Source organism: Ochotona curzoniae, unplaced genomic scaffold, assembly GCF_017591425.1.
Source record: "Ochotona curzoniae isolate NIBS_2020 unplaced genomic scaffold, NIBS_Ocur_1.0 scaffold_4505, whole genome shotgun sequence".
In the NCBI taxonomy this organism is placed as follows: Eukaryota; Metazoa; Chordata; class Mammalia; order Lagomorpha; family Ochotonidae; genus Ochotona; species Ochotona curzoniae.
The window spans coordinates 35208762-35232500 of record NW_024467118.1 but is presented as its reverse complement, the minus strand read 5'-3'; positions in this window follow the sequence as shown (position 1 = coordinate 35232500).

Below are 23739 nucleotides of genomic sequence, written 5' to 3'. Positions count from 1 at the left end.
TTTTTTCATGTTCTCCAGAATACCCATGCAGAGTTTCATGAATCTGAGGCTTCTGACTTACAGTCCCAAAAACCCTAAATGAAATTCTTTAACTTCACAATCTCAGAGCTTGAATTGGTGGCTATTGTTCCTCCACTCATTCCTAGAAACGTAAAAACCCGAAGGGGGAAGGCTGGACACATACTTCTTCAGTGAGAAGTAGAAGTGCAGAAGGGATGAAGGCTAATGACCTCTTGGTTATTTTTCAAGTACTTTAAGAAGTTTGCTTCTAATTAAGGGGTTCTTCAGGGACAACATGGAAATGAAAAGGTGCTTCCCACAGTAGCTGCAGGAAGCCCATTTAGGGCCCTGCACAGAGGCGTAGTGGTTGGATCCTCGCCTTGAACGTGCATCCCATATGGGTGCTGGTTCTAATCCTGGCAGTCCTGCTTCCCATCTGGCTCCCTGCCTGTGGCCTGGGAGGGCAGTCGAGGATGGCCCCAAAGCCTCTTGGACCCTTCACCCACATGGGAGACCCAGGGAAAGCTCTTGGTTCCTGGCTTTGGATTGGCTCGGCTGTGGCCACTGAGGCCGCTTGGGGAGTGAACCATTGAACGGAGGATCTTCCTCTCTGTCTCTCTTCCTCCTTTCTGTGTATCTGCCTTTCCAATAAAAATAAAATATATCTTAAAAATAAAAGAAGCCCATTTAGCGTGGAATGCATGACTGCTATCAGAACTGAGGTAGAGTGTCACGGACAACAGTGGGTTATCCACTGCCTCCTTGTGTTTTATTCAGACCCAGATGGTGAGTGAGAAAAGCATACATGGAGTTCTTCCCTGCCTCCTTTGGTCAAGGACTGTGCATTTGTGTCTTCATCAGTGTTTTATGGCAGGGAGCAGAATGCTTTAGTAATTCCTGTGCCTCTTTAAAACATAATAGGCATTTGGCAGAATGTGAGTGGAAACTGGAGAAGAAAAGGCTAGTCATGTTTCTGAGGGGTACGTAATTCTATGCTAATAGTTAGATAGCTCATACTCTGAGAAAGCAATTAGGGTAAATGCACATCCTCCTCATGTAACTAATTCATTGTCTCTTGTTTCTGAAATCCAGAGGAGTGTGATCTGCTTGCAAGGAAAACACCTTGGAGTGTCATTTTGGTTTGCAAACTGATTAAAGGCAGAGTTTTTTGCTGCTTTTCTTTTTGTTTTTGTGGTGGTGTTGCAGGATTTTTGACTCCAAGTATGGCAGCAACCTCAAATTCTTGTCTCGCAGGAAAGAAGAATTTTCATGCGGACACAGTTTAGTTTTAAAGCAAGATTTATTAGAAAGGCTGAGAAAAGAAGACTCCCATCCTAGCGACGGGAGGGGGTTTTGAGATAGAAAGGACCCTCACCCCCTGCCACAGTGGCAGGAGGAAAAGGACCCCAGTGCTCTGCCATAGTGGCAGGAAAATAAGAACCCTAGTGCTCTGCCATAGTGGCAGGAGGACAAGAAGCCAAATCCCGTATTAATGGTGGGGAATGCACCTTTTAAAGGTTTCCCTCAAAGATGTTTCTCCATGAACAAAGAAAATTCCTAGTTTCCATGGTACCTGGCCTTGGGACAAAAGGCCACAGAGGTGCCAGACATAGGACATTCCAGGCCTTGGGCAGATGTGTATTACTTCTTCCTGCTCTCCTTTCAATGATAAAGAGATCAACCTGAGGCCTTCCCACAGTGACTGGAGGTAATGGCCGATACTTCTGGTGGGGAATTGATATGCTAATAGCACCCCTATCCCTTGGAAGAGACGTGCCCTGGTGACTCCAAGACATGGTGGGGAAATTCTCTTTTACTCAGGGACCCAGAATACCCTAACTGCCTACTACCCACTCTAACTCCTCTCTCAGTGGTGGTGGTTTATTTGTGAAACAAAAGCACAGAGATCAATTTCTCATCCATGAGTTTACTTTGCAAATGTCTGCAATAGCTAGAGCTCAGGCAGACCAAAGGCAAGCTCCTGGAGCTCTGTCCAGGTCTCCCAAGTGCTTGGCAGGAACCCCAGTGGTGGAGCCATTACCTGTTACTGCCTAAGATGCATTTCAGCCAGGGTACTGGAATCAGAAGCAGAAGGGAGACTCTCCAGAGAGAGATGCAGGGGCCTATCCACTGTACCACATGCCCCACCCTGAAGAAGCTAGAGGACGCCAGGGATGCTTTCAAGTGGACTCTTATTATAAGAAGTGTAGTGTGGCTGTTTATTTGCTATTTGTCTTCCCATTGATTTTAGCAGTTATTTATTGCTTTATAGAGAAGTATTGTTAAACTTGACTTTCCCAGTGTTAAAAAGGGAAGGGGGTACACAAAGAATGGGAGGGGAAACAGAGACATAATTACCTCTGATTTTTCTCTTCCCACTTCCAGCTTCTCATCGTAGGCTATTTCCTTCAGTCAGTTGGGGTGGGCAGGAGTGGTGGCTGGTAAAGCTGGGGAAGGGCAGAAGGCAGAGCCAGCTTCTCTGGCAGAGCTCTGGTCTCTGCTAGGAGACCTGGTGGGATCATTGCCTGCCCCGTTGTCCTTAGCCTTCCAGCTCCAAGGGAAGGAGCTGGTTGAAAATCTCTTCTGATCCCCGTATTCTGCGATTCCATTTGTCTCAAACTTTCTCTCCTACTTACGCTGCCGTTACTTTTTTTTTTGCTTGTCATCCTGCATGGAGAAAGTGTTTCCTGCCTGACTTTCTGTGAATAGGAGAAAGAGTATCTGATTTATTTTGGGATTGGAACCACAAGGGGTTGGTGTCTGTGTTATCAGAAGGCTGCTTGGTCTCCCGCAGGGCCTCTGGTTTCCAAGCCCTGACTGCAGAGAGAATGACTCAGGCGTTTCTGCGCACTTCATTCTCGCTGCAGCCCTGCCACCCAGCAATGTAGCTTCAAGCTTGTCACTGTTTGTAAGGCACTTGGACCATCAAGCAAAGCATTAGCTCGGCAGGAGCTGCCACCTCCTTGATTATGTAAATGTACTCATTGTGAGGGTTATTTACTCTACAAGGAGCTGTAATAAACCAGACCCTTTTAATCCAAGTCTTAGAGCTGGTGGAAATCTCAGAAGACAAGCCAAACTTACATCTTACATTAATAAGAAAACCGAGCCCCCTCCCCCCGCCCCCACCCCAGGCAGGGTGACTTGCTGGCTCCCAAGTCTGCTAGAGAGGTTCTGAGCTGAGACCGAACAGACAGGGCAGCCTGAGTCTTTTTGTTTTTATTATTATTATTATCATTTACCTTTCCTAATTGTACACGTTTATGGAGCACACTTGGATGCTTCAGCCTGCATCCTCACTGCATATTTATCAGATCAAGGTTAGTTTATACACGCATCACCTCATGCATCTAGCATTTCTTTGTGATGAAGTCCGGTGGAGTTAGGCTTGAGCCACGGGGGAGGTGTCCAGGGGAGGGATCAGGGACCCCACTGTCTGCCCAGATCCATCCAAGACTGCCCACTTTGCACTTTAGTTTTATCGTTAACACATGCTGGTAATGTGGGAGTTCAGTCAAGCCAGAAAACCTAGGCACATGCACAGAGAGCCCAAAGGTCTGTTTAATACCCAGATGGTGTTAATAAATGCCCACCCAAAGCATCTCAGCCACAGCACTAGTTTGAGTGCAGGCTCCTCTACTTCTGATCAGCTCCCTGCTAATGTGCCTGGGAGAGCAGTGGAGTATGACTCAAATCCTTGGGCCTCTGCGCCCTCCTGGGAGACCTGAAGACAGACACTTCTGGCTTTGCAATACCCAGTTCTGGTTGTTGCAGCCATTTGGGGAGTGAACTAGCCTATGGAAAATGTCTTTTTCTCTCTGTAAATCTGCCCTTCAAATAAAAACAAATCTTTAAAAATTTTTTTAAAAAGAAACAATCCACATTTGTTCAGATGAGACTTCCAACTGATACTCAGTTTTCAAGTTTTATCATTCCTCCATAATAATGCATTTTTTCTTCTTTTATGAAGTGTGTTCTGAGGCACTCCCATTCCCTGTCTGCATTTATTACTGAAATGCAAAACTGAAGCAGACCTTTTGAATGTAAGGACTGAGTTCTGGGGAGTGACAGGCTGAGAGAGCGACCTGTAGCACATTAGTCTCATACTGGGAAAGCTTCCATGATCAGAAGAGGTGACAGGTGCTGTGGACAAGGCAGTTCACACAAAATCATACAAAAAGTGACTTTTAAACAAATTCAGAAGCTATGTTGCCCAAACTGTGATTTCAGAGATACTTCTCAATCATTTGGTATGGAAAGACTGGTGGGAAAGAAAAGCAGAATCAGAGTGTAGCAAGCCATTCATACATATTCTTTTGATTTCCACTTTATATTGATATATTTGGAGCAGATTAGTGATGTTCCATTCCATGGTGTAGGTAATATTTGTGGTATCTATTATAGTTGTCTTAAAAAATTCTTTGTCCTAATTTTTTTGAAAATTCCAGAACCAATCAGGTAGATGCAGATGGCATGTGGTTATTATCTCAACATTCAATTGAGGTGAACAGTTCTAAACAGGAATTATTCTCAGTTGGAACAACCAGCTAATAATAGCTGCATATAGTTATCCATTTAACCACATGCCAGGCATGGGACTGATTGCTTTAATGGAGTAACTTGTATACCCATAAAACATGGACAAATTCATAGGTTTTTATCATCATTTTGTCTTTGAAGCAAGTAGCTCAGAGAAGTTTAATAATTCATGCAGCCAGTAAATATTTATAGAACATTCTTTATTTGCAGGAACTGGGCTAGATGCTTGCTCTATGTTCTGGGTGAATAAGACAATTCTATTATATGATGAGTTTTCAGGTTCCTTTAACCCTTTTGAGCTTTGTACTAAATCACAGAATAGCAGCCTTTGAAACAAAAAGCAAAATGTCAGCAGTAGTATTGCTGCATTGCACTGAATCTTCTATCACCTGCTTACTGACCCCACTGGACAACTGTAGGGACAGGCCTTTTACCCAATTTCCAATGTTAGTAAATGTGCTGTCGAAGTGAACACTTTACCCAAATTCTGAGTTCTTAATGCTGTTGCTCCGAGCACAGCAGCAGCAGAAGGAAGGAGCTGTATGTAAACTAAGCCATACATGCCCAGCGCTTCCCATCAGTCTCTCCACACTGACAAATCACTACCAGAGAAGAGTGCAGACAAAGGCTTGAGAATTGATTGCCCCAGTGGAAGCACTTGCATGCAAAACTGAAGCAGTTTTGTGAGAACAGGGGTTAGAGGCAAGATCTGTACCCCACACCAGCAAGACGTGGTGTAGCAGACAGACATTCAACAAACACAATGTGGTGTGCATGTAATTTTCTCTGATTTTGGTTGGCTCTGGGAAACAGAAGCACTGGACATGGTTAAGAGTGTATAATAAGAGAACTGCGTCAGACTTCTCACAGACCCAACATGAATGAACTAGAAGGACTCAAGCAGAAAGCAGGAGAGCACTACAAGCAGAAGAGGAAACCTTGCTAAGACCCTGAGGCAGCAAATAATGTGTCATGTGTGGAAACTGAAACTGCAGTGGACTGGAGGTGCACAAGGAAAAGCAGGGAGTGTTAGAAGAAGCTGCAGTAGACAAGGGAGTATCATGTAGGGCCTTACACAATATGAATGAGTTTGAATTTTATATTAAGGGACATGGAAAAATTATTATAATGTTATGTGCAGAGGGCATTCATCATTATAGTGACTGTATCACATAACCTCTACCCACAGCCTGGTTAATGCTTTTTACCAGATTAGAATTTTCAAAGCACTTCACATGTTCTGCAACCAAGTACCAGCCCTTCTCACACTTTGTAATTCATTTTCAGCAAACTCACAAGTGTGCTGAACTCTTATAGGCTATTTTTAGCTTCATGATTGAATGGTATCCAAAGTGGTTTAAAGTGTGTCCTGGAACTTGCATGGATTCATTTTCATTTAATAGGCTGGCCTCCAAGTAGCTCTTTTATTTATTTATGTCTTCCTTTTTAAACTTTAATTTAGCAAAGCATTCTCAGTGCCAAAACTGATTATGCCTCTCGGCCTGTGATTTAGCCAGTTTGCCTTTGCTAATGACATGTTCTAATCCATCAACATCACTGGAAATCCAAGATCTCTGGGTCTTAGCCCACTGCCACTGATGCTCTGCTGACTTCAAGGGGAAACATTTCCTTCCAACAAATTTTCCCTGTTTTCAGGAATGCATTTGGACATGTCTGAGCCTCTTTTTTCGCCAAAAGATGCGATTCCAACATGTGAGTAGTACCTGAGGGATCCCTGCTCACCCGGATCAGTTAATCATTTAGTATTTGATGAACATCTACTAGAGGGAACACAACTAGATGCTGGGGGAAACTTAGGGAGCAGAGTACATATTGCAAGCTTTGCCTTGATTGTGTTATATTCTAGCTGGGGAGAAAAGCACACAATATGTTCCTGCAAAGCTGATAACAAAGCAGGAGATGATTTTTGCTAAATAAATTTAGTAATCCTTCATTGTCCCTTTGTATCTGTGGGGGATTGGCTCAAGGATCCCAGCAAACACTGAAATCTATAAAATGCACTTAATTATCTTACATAAAATGACACTGAATTTGCATGTAACTTGTACACATCTGATGTATTCCTAAAATCATTACAAAATTATTCATAACAGTTAACACAATGCCAATCCTATGTAAATAGCTGTTTATTGTACACAGAATAGTGACCAAAAAGTCTGAACATATTCAGAATAGATGCAGTTTTTCCCACATATCTTTGATCCTGGGGTGTTTGAATCTGTGCCCGCAGAACGGGAAGATTCAGAGGCTGCATGCACTGCAGGAACGTGGGGGAGGGGAGATCAATGCAGTAAAAAGAAGTTTTGCCGCATCTGTGGGTCGAGCCTGAGAACTAGTGTGCAGAGAGGGTGCTGCAGCATGCCAGATAGAAACACTCTAATGAGAGGAGATGGGGTACCAGAGGGGATCAAGGAAACTGTGAAGTTTCAGTAGGGATGCAGTTATTAAAGGAACAAATAGCATATATACATTCTTAAGGCCAGAATACAGAGGCCCTTTTAATGTCAAGATAGAATTAGGCTAATCCCAAACCACAGTCTTCACTGTAGTTTTCTTAGGAATGGAAGAGGTCTTAGACATTATGCTGTGAGTTCTCATATTTTACAATGAGAAAGCTAAAACCCAAGAAGGAGGTTTTATTCAATTCTTTTCTCGTCTATACTTGATGTTTCATCTACTTCTAAAAAGCTTATGAGTTAATTTCTAATTTTCTCAGCTCATCACTTTGGGTCTTATACTACCAGGCAGAGAGATCATTTCAAAATAAGCCCAAACCTCATGAAATGTTGGATGTGGTTGCTGCAGCTATAAAAGTTGTTTGGTTGACTTACAGTTTTTAATATGCTGTATCAATTTTTCATCTGAAAATGATTGCACAAAAGAGATGTTCTGTGGAAGTAGGCCCTAGGGACACACAGACGCAGGATGAGTCAGCATGCTAATACTAGCTCCAGAGAGCTTGGTTTACCAGAGGTGTTCAGCACTGGCTGCTCTGAGCAAAACCACCCACCACAACCGCTTCAACCTCCTCCCACCAATACTCCTGATCCTCCTGGGTTCAGGCCCTTCTCCACCTACTCAGAAAGCCTGACTCATTCTTCCTGTTGAGTCACTCTGCTCTTCTCCAGGGCTCTGCAGCAAGGAGTAGAGCACTCTTTGTTGTACTCACTATATGCTCTTGGAGGTTTTTTTTTTTTAAATTATCTTTATTTAATTGGAGAATTGTGGAGTAAATTTCACAAATCCTAAATGTATGACTTAATAAATTTGACAAATGTGCAGCCAGCCTTCTTATCAACTTGTTCACCACCCCAATAAGTTCCCATCCCTACCCCTTCCCGGCTTAGCCCCCTCGCCTCCCGATTCCAGTCCCCATGAATTTATTTTGCTTATTCTTGACTCCATATAAATGGATCCATACTTCAGAATGGAATCGTTCTGTGTACAGGCTCTTTTGTGTCTATTCTCACTCAGTGTGATATTTTGAGGTCAATGCATGTTGTCCTTGTTGATAGCTTGTTCCCTAGCACTATCATATACGTATGTATATGTATGTTTATATATAATAACATATATATATATATATAATTCCATAGCAAGATAAAACATTTTTTCCTGTTCATGTATCTTTGGATGTTGCCAGTTTTCAGTTTGCTTATTTTTTGCAAGTCCTTGTGTTTATAGGCACCATTTTGAATAAATTCTTTGGTACACAGTTGCTGGTTCATGCATATGCATGTACACATACATATGTAACTACTGGATTCTGACAGTTTTCTAAGGTGGTTGTAGCAACATGTCCTGCCTCCAGGAAAACTAAGTGCTGTGATTATTTACCACCTTTATCTACCGCTACGGTGTGTGTGTCTCTTTACTTTTGGCCTTTCTGAACATGTTAGTGGTATCTCATGTTTTCCTTCACATTTAGCAGTTGTTCAATGGTGACTGTCCACATACCTGTTAAGTGTTCCGACATCTTCATTTGTTGAGCATTTCTTCAAGTGTTTCGATTAGTGAGAATTCTTTCTTTGAAAAGAATAAGAAAGGCTGGAAATGAGGGAGTGAGAAAGAAAGGGTAACATCATTATGTTTTTAAACTGTTGATACAAAATACATGAAATTTGGGAGTCCAGCACAGTGCCATAGCAGACTAATCCTCCTGCAGAGTTAGCATCCCATAAGGATACCGTTTCACATCCTGGCTACTCAGCTTCTGATCCAGCTCCCCGATTAGGGTCCAGGAAAGCATCAGAGGGTAACCCAAGTGTTTTGGCCCTGCACCCATGTGGGAGACCCAGAAGAAGCTCCTGGCTTTGAATCAGTTCAGCTCTGGCCATTGCAGCCATTATGGGGAGTGAACCAGCCAATGACAGGTCTCATTCCATCTCTCTCTCTCTCTTTCTTTATTTGCTTTCTTCCTTTCTTTCTTTCTCTCTCTCTCCTTTCTGTAAAATCTACCTTTCAAATAAAAAAAATGCTAAATATATATGTCATTTTTTCCCTTTTTGTAGATTAAAAAGAATTTTTATTATAATCTTAATACAATTCTTTATAAAGTATCTGCATTCAATATTTGCCCCAAGATTGTGACATACCATTTGACTTTCCTTTTTACAAAAGATTTATTGGGCACAGCGCAATGGCGCAAGTGGTTAAGGTCCTCGCCGGGATCCCAAATGGGTGCTGGTTCTAATCCTGGCACCCCACTTCCCATCCAGCTCCCTGCCTGTGGCCTGGGAAAGCAGTCCAGGACGGCCCAAGGCTTTGGGACCCTGCAGCCGCGTAGGAGACCTGGAAGAGGCTCCTGGCTTCGGATCAGCATAGCTCCGGCCATTGTGGTCACTTGGGGAGTGAATCATCAGATGGAAGATCTTCCTCTCTGTATATCCGCCTTTCCAATAAAAATAAAAAAATAAATCTTAAAAAAAAGAGATTTATTTATTTATTTGAAAGTCAGATACACAGAGGGAGGGAGAGAGAGAGAGAGATGTTCCATCTGGTGATTCACTTCCTTAAAGACTGTAATGGCCAACACTGAGCCACACTGAAGGCAGGAGCCTAGAACACCGTAATTCCGTGCAGGTCTCCCGCATGAATGGCAAGGGCCCTAACTCTTGGGCCAGCATCTTCTGCCTTCTCAGAAACACTAAACAGGGATATGGGTAGGAAGCAGAGCAGCAGAGCAGCTAGGACCGATAGCTAAGATGCCAGGACATAAAGCTTTGTCTAAACCTGTTGTGCCACAGTGTCAACCCTGACACAGTTCTTCTCTGGATCTTTTCCTCTGGCCTGGTCTTCAACAACAATGTTGAGAAGTGCTGGGAATGGTCATCATTTCTTCTTGCCAGATCTTAGGGAGAAAGACTTCAATTTCCTACCCTGGCAATCAATCTGTGGGGCTCACAGAGTAGTTACCAGTTGTTTTAGCATTTTCTGGCAACACTAAAATAAGTTTCATGACACTCAGACTTCATTGTATGTTATCCAACTGAACGACAGCCTGACTTACATTGATCATGACTCAAGACAAAGGTTTAATCATATTTTAAATATTCCCACCACTAAACTGTACTCCGGGAACCTTTTTTCTGGTTTTAGTAAGATTACTCTGGACTTGGCATATCTCTCCTTTCATGGTGCAGAGCTTGGAGCCACAGCTTCTGTGTGTATTAGAGAAGGATACCACTAGGGACTGCTGACTGTATTCCAGTCGAGGACACTTTCTGGAACCAGGGGATCCCAGAAGCATTATGCCACATCATTGACTTAAGTTTTATCTACACAAAATACATTATTCATTAGGATCTCAATCACAGAGTTTTCAATATTTGGAAAGCATCTCATATGCATGCATGAGAGCCTAAACAAATAAAAGCATATTTTCTAGCTCCTAGTCCTGGCTGAAAGAATGTTTATTTTCTCTTATTAGGCTTTTCAAGTTCAGTTTTCTTTGTGAGGTAACTTTGACATTTCCGTTTCTTTTGGGAATAATTTACTGAAGAGATCATCAGAAGGTGAATTTGAGTAGTAGATTCATAGAGGATTTTGTAATACAATTTTGAAAAATAAAGGAAAATTAAAGAGGCCAAAAAGGATCTTGGAACAATATTACAATTTGTGGAGACTGAAATGGGCCTGACATATGTGCAAGGGAGAACGGCTTCATGAGGGAAGTCGGTGGGGACACCAGTGGCTCCTGCTCTGTTAACTCTAGATACTTGGCATCTAACTAACCTAGCTAAAGGGCTTGACTGCACCCCACAGCTTGTTTTTCATTTCCTGCTTCTTTAGGTTGAGATCTTCTGGGAGATGATTTCCCAGATTCTCTCCAAGTCCTAAGCCAAATTAGCCCACAGCTTTCTCCTTACTGATTTTAGCCCCCAGTGCTACTTGATCCCAACTATCAGCTTGTTTACCACCTGGCCTTGAGTTAGCATCAGTACAAGTGGCCTACTTTGTGGCATTTTTTTCCACTGAAAAATATGCCTTGAAGATTCTTCAGAGAAGTATATATAGGAATAATTTTTGTTGAGATATAAACTGACTAACAGCCTGCATGGTGTAGACCAGCCGGTGTGCAGGAATTACTTGTTATAAACATGACAGAAATTAACCCCTTTCTACATGAGGCAGCATGGGATAGCAGCTCTACGAATTTGGAATAAAAACTTTTAAGTTTTTATTTGAAAGATCGTGTAACTTACATGTCAGTATCTCCATCTCATAAGCTACATCTCAACCAAAATGTATGATGTATAAAAAATTGTGTGTGTGTGTGTGTATATATATATATATAATTGTATATGTAATATATATAAATACTCATCCCTCAAGTTTCCTCTTCTTTTGTCTGTCATTTTGGCATAGTGGATTAAGCTGTCAACAGCATGCTTTAAGAGTGCCAGTTCAAGTCTTGACAGCTCTACTGCTTTTTTTTTTTAATTTATCTATTTTTATTGAAAATCAAATATACAGAGAGGAGGAGAGACAGAGAGGAAGATCTTCCATCCAATGATTCACTCTCCAAGTGAGCGCAAATAGCCGGAGCTATGCTGATCCGAATCCAGGCACCAGGAACCAGGAGCTTCTTCCGGGTCTCCCATGTGGGTGCAGGAACCCAAGGCTTTGGGTTGTCCTTGACTGCTTTCCCAAGGCCACAAGCAGGGAGCTGGGTGGGAAGTGGAGCTGTCGGGATTAGAACCGGTGCCCATATGGGATCCCGGCCCTTTCAGTACCCATATGGGATTCTGGCATGTTCAAGATGAAAACTTTCGCCACTAGACTACCATGCCAGGCCCAGCTGCTCTACTTCTGATCTAGCTTTCTGCTAATGTGTTTGAGAGAGCCCCAAGTACTTGTACTCCTGCTGCTCACATGGGAGACCAGATGGAATTACAGGCTCCTGCCTTCAACCGGAACCAGCCCCATCAACTGTGGCCATTTGGAGAGTGAACCAGTAGATAAAGATTCTCTCTAATTATAAAACTCTGCCTTTCTAATCAACAAATGAATCTTTAAAATTGTTTCTCTTATAAGGCCACCAATCTAATTGGAATTATTTTCGTTGACCCTCTCTCAAATCTGTCACATTTTGAGATACTGACAGTAGGACTTTTACCTATAAACTCTGGCGACATACTTCAGCCTACATCAATCTTGTTACACCTTGTGTAGTTAAATACTAGATGAGAACTTTTTTTCTTTTTAAAATTTTTATTTATTTTTTATTTTTATCATTTTATGATGCAATTCCATAGGCCCTGGGATTTCCCTTACTCCTACCCTAGTTCACTCCCCTCTCACTGAGTTTCCCTATATCATTACTATAGTATGGTTCTTCATACATATGTCCATCATTGCAGGCATGGACAATGACAGAGAGTCCAGCATCTTAGTGTCAAGATACAGTAAACAGTTCCATTGGGAGTCTATCTTTGTCTGGAAGCAGAGATGCATACTATTTTGTATCCTCACATCTGGATATGATGTTAACCCTGCATGTAAATGGCTTAAACTCATCAACGGCTTAAACGTCATAATCACTATACTGGATTTAAAAAAATCCATCTATTTGTTGCCTATAGGAGACACGTTTCACCAACAAAGATCAGTGGAAACTCTATCTCATGGCTTTTGGTTTTTTGTTAGTTTCATCTCTTCAAAACACTTTCTTTTTGAGTAAATTCTTCAATGACTCATAGATCATACAGAAGCGTCATTTTCTTCAAGAAGGTTCTTGATTTTCTTTTTCATTTCTTCAGCTACACCTTAGTCCTTTGATAGCATGTTATTTAACTTCATGGTGTTGTTAATTTCTTTTTTTTCTTCCTATTGTTAATTTTGCATTGTGGCTTTTTATTTAAGGGGATGTATAGCAACTATGTAATGGAGACTGTCATATCTAGCAGCATGTTATTTAACTTCATGGCATTGTGAATTTCTCTTTTTCTTTCTGTTGTTGATTTTGTATTGTGGCTTTTAAGGGGATGTATAATAACTGTGTAATGGAGACTATCATATCTAGATGAGAACTTTTGATGAAGTATAGACTTTCCTGAGCAAAAGTTGGCATGGGTTTAGGAACTCTAAGCTGTATAAGACCAAGTAAGAACAATAGTGACACTGCATTTTTAAATTAATCCTTTAAACCTCTTTGTTCTAAGTGGTACCCAGATTGGTGATACTATTTGTTCTGGTTTGTAGAATATTCTCTTAATTTGAGAGGAAACATTATCACATTAAGCAGTGATGTTTAATGTGTCACTTTTAGGAACAGAGGCTTTATCTTTTATGTGAGATTTCTACTGTCTCTTTGATATTTCTATGAAAAACTCATTTAGCAATGGTTTGCTCTGTTGTTAGTATTCAAATACTAAGATTCTACTCACCATAATTGCACGTGGAAACAGTGGAAGCCATATTTTGATTCTAGCAGTTTATTTATTGGAGTCCATTCCAGGAATTTCTTTGAGGGGACTGGTATTGAATGGAATCAATAGACAGAATCAATCCATCAATATTTGATTTATTCATCCAAGGATTTATTCATCTAGATACATGTTTGTTAAACTAAGAAATAATAAATCAATGAGGGATTTATTGAACACATGCTTTTGCCAAGACTATGCTGAGCTTCACGGGGAAGACAATAATTAGATGAGAAAATTCTTCCAATGAAAAGTGTACAATTGAAGTAGGAGAGAAAACTACCAAACAAGAACTATGGAACAATTAGTGATTAATTACCTGTTACCAATGCAAAATTGAATGGAAATAACCAGCTACAGCTTCATAGAAGGAGAAGTATGTAGACAGAGTCTTATGTGATGATAGAATTTGATTTGACAGATGACAAATGATGATGGTGATAGTGTCACACACTATGGAAGATAGAGCTATGTGGGTGGAGCAAGTGGAGCAGCAAGACTGCTTGACCCAAGTCAGATGACACAAGTTGAGAAAGATGGTAAATACGGTTGAAAATGTTGGCGGGTGACCTCAGGATCAGACTGAGAAACTTTAACATGACATAGTGAAGAAATGACTAGACATGGATCTTCTGAACATCCTTTCCCAAGGAAATGACATGATGATAAACATATATCTCAGTCTGCTTTGCACTCAATAAGAGAATTCCTGAGACTAAAACATTTATAATGGACAGAAATTTGTTGTCTCATAATTCTGGAAGCTGGGAAATGTAAGATCAAGCACCAGCAACTTACGGTGGCCTTTTTGTTACATCATCCCATAGTGAAAGATAGAAGAGCAGGAGCATAAGCAAGCACCCCCTCGCATGAGCTCTTTTCATGGCGTCGTGAATGTCTCCGTGAGAACGAAGCCGTCATGCATCAAGCTGCTCCCAGCATGCCCTAGCTCCCCATGCTGTCACATCAGGGATTAAGTTCCTAGCATGTAAATTCTGAAGCACACATGCAATCGATGGCAGTGTACGTTGGTAAGATAAGAGAAAGGGAGGCGGGAATCTACTAGGGCAGAATGAGGTAGTAACAGCAAAGTACAAAATGAGAAGGAAGCCTGAGGTCGAGGATGTGTTTGGCAGGAATGGAGGAAATAGATATAAGATATTTTGAAGGAATGATAGGATTATATCATGAGAAGTTCTGCATGGCCAAGTGTGAATAACCTGAAAGATGCTGCTGTTGCTAACAGTCAGGATAGGGAAGACAAGATGGTTTGTCATCTTCATTTTGAGAGAAGGCAGCAATGAGTGCAGTCTGATGATGTTGGGGTCCAAATGATACCACAAGTGGCATAACCCATGGTTCTTAGCAGTAAGGAATTATGTTCTGGATAATAGCTCTGACCTGGAAATAAGAGCATTTCACATAGCGTCTTCTGCATTGAAGGTATTGCGTTTTGGTTGAAAATACAGTGTATGTTTTGCAGAATCACTGAAGTAGTGATGGCAGCTGAAACCCTGAAGATGGAATCAGCATTCTCAGCTAAAGAAGGGAAAGCAGAAACTCAGTGGAAGAGTATGAGGGAGCAGTCAGAATAATAGCAGGTGAACTGGAAAAATGTAATGAGACCCAAGTGAGGATAGAGTTTCACAGAGATAAGGAATGGTGAGGTGTGGGAGGGACAAGAGAGAGAAGAATGCCTCAGTAGTGTTATGTGCAACTTAATCTGAAAACTCTGCAAGCCAAGAATAATTTGACTGACAAAATATAACTGGCATTCTTCAAAAGAACTCTTAAGAGAGTATCAGAAATAGAGCCATGGGTTAGGATTGAAAAAGATAAAGGAAGAGGGACCTGCTTATTATTTTTTTATTAAAGATTTGTTTATTTTTATTGTAAAGTCAGATACAGAGAGAGTAGGAGAGACAGAGGAAGATCTTCCATCCATTGATTCACTCCCCAAGTGGCCACAATGGCTGGAGCTATGCTGATCCGAAGCCAGGAGCCAGGAGCCAGGAGCTTCTTCCAGGTCTCCCATATGGGTGCAGGAACCCAAGGCTCTGGGCCATCCTCCACTGCTTTCCCTGGCCACAAGCAGGGAGCTGATGAGAATCAGGGCTGCTGGGATTAGAACCAGCGCCCATATGGGATCCCGGCATGTGCAAGGCGAGGACTTAAGCTGCTATGCTAGGCCACCATGCCAGGGTCCAGAGATGTATATTCTTTAGCATAAGCCTTGACATCAAGTACAGAAACAGAGCCCAGAGGACCCCTGACATATTCTGCGTTTATTTCCCTTAGATCCCTGTGTTGAAACCTTTTGCTGAATACAGCATCACTGAGAGATAAGACCTTTAGGGGCTGATGAAGTAATTAGAATGTAGTTCTTGTGAATAAGAATGGAGTTCTCAGGAAAGAAAGTGGATGGCGCTTGCTCACACCTCCCACCGTGTGAGGACACAAGAGAAAGCTCCATTAAGACAAGAATCTGGCCCAGCAGTTAAGATGCCAGTTAGGACGCGCATGTTCCATATCACAGTGCCTGGAACTGAGTGCAGCATCCTACAGAACCTGGAAGGCAGCAGAGATGACCTAATGTCCTGGGTTCCTGGCATTACGTGGGAGACCTGAACTGTAATGTGTAGTTCCCTGCTTCATCCTCAGCTGAGTGTCCGCTGTGAGGACATCTAGGAGGGAACCGCCGATGGGAGTGCCTCCTTTTGCTCTCTTTCTCCTTTCATCCCTCCCTCTTTCTCACCTTTGAAATAAATAAATAAAAATAGAAGGTTTTTTTTTTAAAGGAAAAGAGCATGAGACAGTTCATCACTGAACAATTAATTTACTGGTGCCCTATCTTGGACCCACTAGCCTCTAGAACTGTAAGCAGTGCCTTTATGTTGTTTATTATGTTATTACAACCTGAACGGACTGACACCAGATAATTTTAGTTTCTTGTGGGGAATGGCATATACCATTGCTATGGTCCCTGAGAAGAGAACTCTTTATGTGGGACTGTGGATGGGTTGATTATCTATGCCAGCAGCACCAAGAATCCGAACATGTGATATTTGGTGTCTGGAGGAAGGCAGCTGATAGCAAGAACATACACTGCAAAAACTGAAGAAATATTGCTTAATTATTTCCCCCGAAAAGTTTGAGGATTCAAAAGAAAAAGCATAATTATATCTGAAAATCCAATAGAAGGACAAGCACTCAGGACAATTAACAGACCACAAGACGAGTCCGTGCTTAGTTCATGCCATCAGTCATTTGTTCTGTGCACTGTTGGGACCTGGAGAAAAGCAACCAGTGATGCTGCTGAATGGTCACATTAGGGTTACTCAAATATAATTAACAAATGGCTCTATCTCATGTTCCTCCAGATGTGCAGGGCAAAGAAGCACTAAGGGGTTGTAAGGAAGAGGGACCACTGGATGAACAGCTTCTGCCCTGGGCATTGTGAAGTGTCATGGAAGTATCAGGTCCTCAGTGATATTCAGTCACCTATTAAGTGACTGCCTCTCTCAGCTACTGACTCACTGGAACCCTGACATTTGTGGCCAGGGCTGTGGCATAGCAGGTGAGCCTGTTCGAATCCTGGCTGCTCCGCTTCTGATCCAACTCTGTGGCAATGTGCCAGGCTTTTGCTGTGCATTCAAAACAGTCTAATTACAGGGAGCAGTTAAAAGAGTACATAAATGAAGTCGGGAATATATGTGAGGTCTCCAAAAATGCTCATGAAAATGTATAAGAGGAAAAAATGATCCATGAATTTTAAATGTTTGGCACCAAGATAAATGTACCTTGAAATTCCCTTTCCCCAGACTGTTTCAAATACCCTTGTATAGGGACATACTCCATAGGTAGAACAGAGAGAAACTGGGTGAGGGAACAGCAAAGCAGAGGAAGAGAGGGACAAGAGGGGAAATAGGCCCTCCAACCCCTTCCTGCCTCTTCTAGTGTCATGAGAATGTCTGGGTTTCAGATGTCACTGGAGTTATACAGCAGCTGTCACAGAATATAAGGAAAATATCCTTAAACGTGCACATGAAACAAAAAAAAAAAAAAAACTGACCTATAGAAGATGGCAATCAGACGCACAGCTAACTTCTCACAGGAATCTACAGCCAGAAGAGAATCAAACCACACATTCCAGATTCTAAAAGCAAAAAATAATGTATCCAGCAAAGCTTTCCTTTGTCTTTGAAAATGAAATAAAATTCTTCCACAGTAAAGAAAAATTAAAAGAATATGCCTCTTTCAAATCTACCTACAAATGATACTTAAAGATGTTCTCTTGGGCCTCGCACGGTGGCCTAGAGGTTGGATCCTCACCTTGAACGTACTGGGTCACATATGGGTGCTGGTTCTGATACCAGCAGCTCCACTTCCCATCCAGCTCCCTGTTTGTGGCCTGGCAAAGCAGTCCAGGACAACCCAAAGACTTGGGATCTTGCGCCAGTGTGTGAGACCTGGAAGAAGTTCCTGGCTCTTGGCTTTGGATCGGCACAGCACCGGCTCATTGGACGGAAGATCTTCCTCCCTGTCTCTCCTCCTCTCTGTATATCTGATTTTGCAATAAGAATAAAATAAATCTTTAAAAAATAAATAAATATGTTCTCTTATTAAATAAATAAATATGAATAGCACCCACCAAAGCCAAAGGTGAATGTGAAGAACATCTAGTAAGTTAACAACAGAAAACTAAATCAATTAACAGCCCATTGTGTAAATGACAGGAGCGAATTACCACCTATTTATATTAACCCTGAATGTGAATGGATTAAACTCATCAATCAAACATCATAGATTAGTAGACTGGATTAAGAAAACAAAACCTATCTATTTGTTGTCTACAGGAGACAAATCTCACCAACAAAGATCAGTGGAAACTATATCTTATGGATTTTGATGGTTTTGTTTTTAGTTTAATTTCTTCAAAAATTTTTTTTCATTAAATTCTTCACTGACTCATATATCATACAATAGCATCATTTTCCTCAAGAAAGTTCTTGATTTTCTTTTTGATTTCTTCAGTGACACATTAGTAGCATATTATTTAATTTTATGCCATTTTAAATTTATTTTTTTCTTCCTATTGTTGATTTTGTGTTGTGCTTTTTCATTTAAGGGCATGTATAGTAACTGTATAATGGAATCTGTCATATCGAGATGGTGAGAATGCAATATAGTATACATCTCTACTTCCAGACAAAGATGGACTCCCAATGAAACTGTTAACTATATCTTGACAGTAGGATGCTGGACTCTGCCATTGTCCATGCCTGCAATGAAGGCATTGTTTATGAAGAACTATACCATAGTAATAATATAGGGGAACTTACTGAGTGAGGGGAGGGAATTGGGGAGGAGATAAGGGAAATCTCAGGGTCTATGGAACTGTATCATAAAATGATAATTTAAAAAATTGTGAAAAAAAATTCAGGGAGAATGTCAAGACTTTACAAGGTTAGGGTGCTATTCTACAAGATGTTTTATATGTTAAGTCAGCAAAAATATGATTGTATGTATGTGTTTTGCTCCATTGTAAAATTATAGGTTCTGAGATAGAAGTGAGAAGTATGCTTTCCACACTCAATACAAACTGGGTAACTGTTTTCTGTCTCTTTGGTTCTTCAGTGTGCTGCTTTACAGATCTTATTGTGGCACCATGGTTCAATTGGCTGATCTTCCCACTTCAAGCACTGGGATTCCATTTGGGTCCCAGTTGCTCCACTTCCAATATGGCTCCCTGCTTGTGGCCTGGGAAAGCAACAGAGGATGGCCCAAAGCCTTGGGACGGACATGTAAGACCTGAAAGAGGCTCCTGGCTCCTGGCTTTGGGTTGACTCAGCTCCAGTCATTGTGGTCACTTAGGGAGTGAACCTGCGGGTGAAAGTTCTTCCTCTCTGTCTCACCTCACTGTAAATCGGATCTACCTTTCCAATATAAATAAATAAATCTTAAAAAAATAAATTCCTTCAGTTAAGGATTTCTTCATCCTTGGATCAGTGAAATCAACAGCATTTTAGAACTGTCAAAACCACATGAACAGAACCCTCAGAACATGCCCCACTTCTGGTGGCCATTTCCTACCTCTGCTCTGGAGGCAGTTGGGTGTGGCTCCCATTATCTCCTCTCTCCCCCCAGAAACAGGGAGAAGAAAAAGAAAATGTGGAAACAATGGTCTCACCCATTTTTTCCCTAGTCCTTGACCATTCCCACCCTAATCAACTGTGTGAAAATCATAAAAAATTTAAAAAATAAAATAAAAAAAGAATTCCTCCAGTCAGTCAAGTCTGTTTGAATCTCAGACATCTCCAACTTATACCTTCTATAGATACTTTCTATAGATACTAGGGAATCTAGCAGTGTAAACATGGGTGTGGCCTTTTATGCTGTCCTTTTTTTCAATTCAAAACCTTCTAGAATCCACTGAAATTCCAATTCTGATTCTTGAAAATGCTTGTGCTCTACATGTCGAACTGAAAGCACTGTGAAGTACTTTAACCTTCATGGCCAGGACTTTGCAGCAAATGGACTGGTTTTAAGCATACTAAAAGCTTACTGCTGTCATTAGTGGCCTTTTTAGTTTAATTTGGTGTCACAAAGGCAATGCAGATCAGGATGCTGCAAATTTAAAACCGCAGTTTGTCTTGATATCTAAATGTAAATTATTCATACCCTTTCATCCCAGTGACAGTGAAGGAGAATATAGTGAATCAGCAGTTTGCTTTGCAAATCTGTGCAAAGAATAAAAAGCATCAATATAGCGGGAGAGAGGAAGGTATATATTCTTTACTACAGCACCTACTTTGAAACCACCCACTTCTGGCACTCCCTTTTAAAATGACCATTGAGCAGACCGCAGTCGCGGAAGAGGTGTCCTATTTATAGCTAGCAATATATGTAAGGCAGCTTGGCTCTTCTTGCTCCTGTCCCTGCATGGCAATAGAACAGGATGTTCCCCTAATTGTAACTTCTCCCCTGCTAGTGTTGCCTGTATCTCACACGTGACAGTGTCTCTTTTGCAAATAACTCCCATCTATAGGATCTGGTCTTGTTGTATAACTTTATATATGTCACCCACCAACCTGAAGAAGGATAGAGAAATGAGGCAAACTACAAATATCCAGCAGGCTTCAGAGCAAAGGGAATACGGAGCCTGTGTGATCCACACATGACTAATTTGTAGACAGGAAACTTGAAACTGTAATTGAAACATTCTTGGCCATAATAAAGCTGTACAATTTTTTTAATTTCCTTTTTTCTTTATTTTTGATAATCTTTACATAGTTAATTAGGACAAAAAGGTTCAAGGGCTACAGGAAAGTGGGTAGGATTAATATTTCTACTTTGTTTTTTTCCAGTATCTGGGTAAAGGGGGAGATAAAGGGAGAAGCCCTACCCAGTCTCCCCCCATCCCAGGTCCCCGATGTGGGACATGCTGCGAGGGTCTTGCTCAAATGGTTTTGATAGTTCAACAGTTATGAACTGCTGCCAATTTTGTCATTCCAAGCACGATGAGGTTGCTGCAGAATCCACTGATTGACATAGTCCTCCTTAGAGTCTCCATTTACCCCGTTTTTCACTGCCAACATATGGCTGGGGTAGTTGATTGATTGTACATATTTTCAATTGACTATTGTTTCTAGAATTTGCCTATTTTCCTGTTCACTTATGGTCTTCTTATTTGTTGGGCTCTTTATTTAGTGGAGAGGAATCCTTTGGCTATAATGCAAATTTTAAAATATGTCATCTCAAAAACAGCTTTTTATTATTTTCTTTTTAATTTAATTATTTAATTTTTTATTTTATGATATAATTCCATAGCCTTTGGGATTTCCCTTACCCGCTTCCCAAATTTCCTCACCCCCCCAACTTCCCCTATATTATTACAATAGTATAGTCCTTCATAAGCAGATGTAAGTCCATTATTTAAAAACAGTTTTTTGAATTAAAAAAAAAAAAGATGGCTGATGGCTGGCAAAGGAAAAAAAATTTTTTTTTTTTTTTTTTGCAATCCTGAAGTTAAATTCATTTAGTATCTCAAGTATAGGCCATGATGTGCTGTGGAATGTCCCCTAGCTCAAGGCTGGGCAAGGCGGGGAAGGGAGTCCACCAGAGCCTAATGAGAATATGCAAATGTGGGTCCCTTCCAGGAAAGAGGACAAGTGGTACAAGGTAGGCCCTTCTCATATCATGGACACAGAGCTGCTATGGCATTCATGGTTTCGTTGATAATGCTTATTCATGAATTCTTTTCCTGAGTCATTCACCAGACAGCCTTCCTGGACTGTCTGTGCTGCAGACCACCTACACAAGTGGAAACGGACTTAAGGAGATGTGATTCTCTGCCTTGTGCCCCATAATGCAAGCCTGCATCCGAATGAGACAGACATTTAGAGGGGGCACTTTAAAACTCATGGGAAGCCTGGGAGCTAAAGTCCTCCATTGTATGCACCAGCATCCCATATGAGCATCGATTTCACTGCTTCACTTCCCGTCCAGCTCCCTGCTTGTGGCCTGGGAGAGCAGTAGAGGATGGCCCCAAAGTCTTGGGACCCTGCACCTAGGCGAGAGACCTGGAGTGGGGATCCTAGCTTCTGATCAGCTCAGCTCTGGCCATTGTGGCTACTTGAGGAATAAACCAGCCAGCAGACAGATCTTTGACTCTCCTTCTCTTTGTATGTCTGCCTTTCCAGTAAAAATAAATAGACAAAATCTTTAAAAACCAAAAACTCGTGGCAAGAGGTTGTAGTATACTCTGGGGTTTATGGAAGCCTGTGCATGAGCATCCAACCCTGCTGAAGGGCCAGAGAGAGTCTGAGACAAGTCTTGATTTTAATGCGGCTTACTGTTTTGAGTTTTCAAAATGCTTACATTCAGCATAAAAGCTTTGACAAATACAGGATGCAGTAGAAGGATAAAAATTGTGACTGCCTGCAGGTAGCACCTTGTTTAGTGTAGAGCTTTTATTCTCATGTGTTGTACTGCATGCGTAGCCCAAGCTTTAAGGCTGCAAAGATCAAGGGATATATCCATCCTTTCCTTTTTGGCAAAGCACATGGAGTCCTGCCCAGAGACCTGGACCATCGGGCAATCTGCTCTGTAGCTTTAACCAATCATTTAACCAATTTGGCCTAAGTCCCCTTGTTTTAATTACTTCAGGACAACCTCTTTAAAGTGCCTGTCAGCAATCTGAGGTAAGATGCAACATCCAAAGGTATCTTTAGGTGACTCAAAACATGAAATCGTTTGAAAGTCACATTGGCCCTGGTGAATGGGACTTGAAATTCAATACATAGTGTTCCGGCATTGTGTCTAAAAGATGATTGAGACCATGCTGTGTTTAATAGCTGCCTCATGGCCTTAAGAATCCTCTGTAAATGGCAACCGGGGCAAAGTGCTGCTTAGTATAGAAATGAATTACTTTGATGTACAGATGAATTGACTCTTAAGGCAGGCTGCACAATGAAGTTTGCTCCCCCCTCCTCCTTCGTGGCAGGCTCTGCTGCAAGTGCTGCCTGAGGTTAGCGTTCAGCATCAAATATCCTGCAGGCTGAGTTTCACCAACTGCAGTGGCCACTGTGAAATTCCTACCTGTTAAAAGGAACTGATTGTGGTTTGGAGAACGTGGTGGGGCATAGGAGCTTTGGGCTAACAGCATACACCCCCTCCCAGTGTCTTGCATTTAGCAGTTAACAAGAAGGGGGAACAAAGATGAGTGTTCCTGAACATGCTCTTGTGTGTCCTTTGCTTCAAAGATGATGGATAAAAGGCTACAGTTTCACAAGGCATGGGATTGGAGTTCTGGGCCTCCATCTGGCCTTCTGCTTTGGTTTTCTGTAAGCTTGAACATTGTCATCATTAAACACCTCCTTTATTTTCAGGATTTAAAAAGCAGAGTTGATGAAAGAACCTTTGATCTTAGTAAGCCTGGGTCTAAACAGTGCAAAGCCAAGCAAATCTGGGTAACTTGATAGGGATCCATGAGGCAGCCTAAACAACAGAGAGCCTTCCCCCAAATTCCTCTGGAAACTGAGCCTTTAAATATGGCTGCCTGCGGCCTATTCATCTGCCACAGTGGGTGCTACATAAAAAGGCCTTTAGGCTGTTTGCCAGTTACATATGTGGATGGTTGTACTCTAAGTCTGGGATCCCCAATTGGGGATTCTAATTACTAGTAAATATTCATTTTTGACATTTAATTCCACCAAAGAATGTGGGGTATTTTCTCCTCCTTAGATCTGAT